Source organism: Belonocnema kinseyi, chromosome 1 (genome assembly GCF_010883055.1).
Source record: "Belonocnema kinseyi isolate 2016_QV_RU_SX_M_011 chromosome 1, B_treatae_v1, whole genome shotgun sequence".
Classification (NCBI taxonomy): domain Eukaryota; kingdom Metazoa; phylum Arthropoda; class Insecta; order Hymenoptera; family Cynipidae; genus Belonocnema; species Belonocnema kinseyi.
The window spans coordinates 169,387,559-169,391,784 of NC_046657.1; positions in this window are offsets into that span (position 1 = coordinate 169,387,559).

Consider the following 4,226-nt stretch of genomic DNA (forward strand, 5'->3'; position numbering starts at 1 on the left):
TACCCAGAATAATCCTGTTGTGAAGACATTCAAGACTCAATATTCCGCGACCCCCTTGACGGCATGAGATGTACAGTCGCGGAACGGAAGACTTAAGATGCACGCTTTTGTGCATATGCATAACCTTTCTTGTCCCGATATCAAGAGATCTGAGCTCGTTCTTCGTCCATGGAACTACTCCAAATGAATAGAGTAGTACCTGGACGGCAAGCATGTTCGTTGCAGATACTTTGTTCCACGCCGACAGTTCGGAAGGCCAAATCTGTCGGATATGACGTTTGTATCTGCTTCGGAGAGTATCCTTTATAGATGTCACATCCTGAATGCGGCTCTGTGGCACGCCCAGATATGTATAAGTCTCTCCAGCGCAAAGATGTCGTATGGCGCTTCTATCAACGAGCTCAGGATCTTCAGGAATGCCATTAAGTTTTCATCGCTTCAAATAAACCTTGGTGCATTTGTCTAACCCAAATTCCATTCCAATTTCCTTAGTATATCGTTTGACAATCCCCAGAGCTAGATGCAGTTGCTCTCTGTTTTTAGCATAGATCTTAAGATCGTCCATGTAAAATACATGAGTGACCTTGTACTTTCGATCTGCAGTTTTGCCACATAAGTACCCATCGGAATGGCGCAGTGCTAGAGATAGTGGCAATAATGTAAGGCAAAAGAAGAGTGGGCTCATGGTGTCGCCCTGAAAGACACCTCTCTGAAACGTGACCTTGTTAGTTGTCACACGATTTTTTCCAGATGAGATAGTAAATCTGGTTTTCCAAAGCGGCATCAATCTCTCTATGCACCCAACTATTTGTGGATAAACCTTTAAGATTTCCAAAAGACAGATGATAAGTCTATGGAACGTAGAATCGAAAGCTTTCCGATAATCAATCCAGGCCATCGATAGGTCACGCTGGTAAAATGCTGCATCTTTGCAGACACATCTATCGATGAACAGATTCTCCCGACATCCGCCTACGTCTTTCTTGAGCCTCGTTGTTCATACATTTCTTGCCACACAGGTTCAAATGCCCGAACAATCCTATCATTTAGGATAACTGTGAATATCTTATAAAGCGTGTTCAAACAAGTTATTGGCCTGTAGTTCTTTGGGTCAGCTAAATTGCCTATTTTCGGCAGGAGTATTGTGCGCCCTTCCACCAACCACTCTGGAATCGGCTCTTCCGACTTCAAATATGAGGTGAAAATACGGGCCAAATGCTGATAGGTTGAAGAAAACTTCTTCCACCAGAAGGTTTTGATACAATCTGGTCCCGGTGCGGAATAGTTCTTCATCCCTCTTAATACTTTTTTCACCCCCTGGGTAGTGATGGGTGGGCATTCTTTATCAGGTGTTATGAGGGCAACACATAACTCCTTTAAGCTATTTATATTTTCTGAGTCTTCGTCCAGTCTATGCTGAACTTCGTAGACTTCTCTCCAAAATACTTCGACCTCCTCTGGTTTGGGTGGGTGTTCGACAGTAACCGGAGGGTCTTAGAAGAGTCGAGATGGGTCAGAGAGAAACTGTTGATTTTCTCTGATCCACCTCTTCCTCTGCTCTAGACTTCTGTTAGCGTCAGATAGTATCCGTATTCTCTCAACAATATGCTTCCTGATGGTCAGCAGCTTTGACTTGTTAAGTGTGTGATAACGGGCCCGGAATTCGCTCGCGAACTTTCGAACCTTGGCGGTAAAATTCCTGCCAGATGTGATGTAGTCAATCACACATTGAATGCGGGACGCGTCCTGTCTTGCCTAGCCTATCTTTATGGCAAATTGATGCATTCGTCTTTTGGTCTTATGATCAGCCGTTGGTTTTGTTTTACGGTTCGCATCAGCCAAAGCTTTCGCTGCATTATACACACAATAATTGATAGCCCAGAGGTCGGATTCACCGGAAAAATGTCTACGAAGCTCGTCATCCATTTCAGCCAGATCTTTAGGCTTGAGAGAAACCTTGGCGTTGATGTTTCTCCGGGTCGTAAAGTATCGCTCTTCATCTATTGGATGCCTGCTCGCGATTGGCCTTGATTTCGCCTCTCTTTCTTTGTTGCCGGCTTGTTCTAGCTGTGGTAGAGTAGGCGTTCCGCTTACATAGCCCCTTTTACGGAGTAGTTTAGCATGCTTTCGCAGACGTTGCTGCGCAAAGTGCGATAGCTCCGGGTGTTTCTCGCACCACAGAGTATGCATCTGTGCCATGTATCCCCGTTCATGGGCCACACTCGCATCGCAGCAGTCTAGCAAGTCGTGATTCAGTTGCTCCGTCCACCCAAAGGTCACGAGATCCCGCCGATCTATCGCATTGAATCCATTTTCATTGGCTCCCCCTGCTCTAGATTGGTCGGCACTGTTGGCCGACCCATTGTTGGGAGCCCTGCGCGTTCTATTGTTTTGAACCGCACTTACTACAACTATGTTTAATGTTGTCATTGTTGTTCCCACGAGAAGCTAGGGAAAGGGGTTCGGCCATCCTTGTAGAGCCCCGCATGCAAGGATAAGGCTGCGTACTCTGAGAGGTCGCCCGGTATCCCAGAGTCACCGTTCTACACACCTCACCCAGGTGCCATTCAGCTTTCGGCACGGTTTTCACACCTCCGCTTGGGGGTTAATTCCTTCGGGACCACCCCTGGACAATTGTCCGCGACTGCCTATTTATTTTTGTAACCATATTCAGCAGAAACCCTTGGTACAGGGACCCTCTATCCGCAACCCGAGGAGGTTTCGGTGGCTTTGTCATAGCATTCAATTTGACAGCATTTTTAATATACTAAATTCTAATATATTCTAATATCATAATTCTAATATGCTAAACGAGAGAAACGTATCACTACTTGTTAGAAACTTGTAGTGCTGGGTAAAAAATTTCAGGTGCTTCAGACTTAATTAACTATTTATATAAGGACCGAAAGAATCATGAATCTCAGCATAATGCGTGCGATTTATAGATATAAAATAGGTTTATATATGCGTATAGATATTAGTTTAATCTTCGTAAACAAACCCACTGTAGCCAGCGAGCGACCGTCTGAGCTTGTACATATACACATATATATTAAATGTATTAAGAAGTACAGAAGTGCATGCAATAGTGTGCGTTCATACACTTCCCTCCGTCTTTCTTTTTGCTGTGCGCCAGCGTGAAACAGAAAGTCACGTGACACCTATTTTTCGTATAGTGGTTTAGAAAGATTGTAAAGCGTTCGTAACGAAATGTACTGATACCGGCTCTTCTTTCCGTCGGATACTATTACTATAAAATAGTAATCCGATGGGAGCAAGAATTGGCTTTCTTTTCTTCGGATTCACCGTTGCGACAATGTTGTCCAGTTCAAATTTTTCGCGCCAGCGATACTGGTTCCTTGCCCTTCCACGTGGGGCGCTATTAGCGCGCCGGGGGGAGTGAGGCCCGCCGCCGAGACCAGTCCAGTCGCTGAGCACGAAAGTTCAGTATAGACCCCGTCGTCGAGGAATGAAGATCTCGTACTGGTCACCGATAACTCTGTACGAACACGTGAGTAAGAGATCCTTTCCCGCTGGTTACGGATTTCTTCTCTGCTATTCCCCCCACCCTCAGTAAACTACCAGTGGTCGTCTGATCGACGAAACTCATCAAGCCACCGATCGCGCCATGGCAGTAACAAACGAGCTTTCAACCCGTGTGGGTCTCACCGTCAGCAACCTTCACCAGAAAACATTATGTCTTTGAAATTTGAAGTACTTTTTATAACAGCAGTGTTCATCCTACCGTCGTAGGGTAAACCACATTTAGTATTATTTACGGATATCTAGTGTTTGTTGAACAAATAAAAAATTATAGTGCTTAAAAGAAACAGTGACTAAGTGCATCTCAATTACTAAATTTTTTCCTGGATTAAAACATACTTCTTCTACTCGCTTTCCTTCCATCTTTCTTGGAAGACTCCACCGAGAATATGAGTGGAGAAATCAGCACGTCAACAGTGGATCCTCTTCCTGAACAGAGCCTACCCTACATCGTAAGATCCGTAAACCAAATTATTGTCCAATTCTTCCTAAAAAATAAATCATCCACCCAAAAGTCTACACTTTGCCAAATGAATGAATAACAGTAACTGACCATATTGGGTTCCTTTCTCCTGAAAGGAACCCCGGTTCTGATATTGATTCATTAGAAAAGCAAAGTCTGGCTCATAACCCTAAATCTAAATAATTCTGAACTAATTTGAATAAAATTGATAAATTGAATA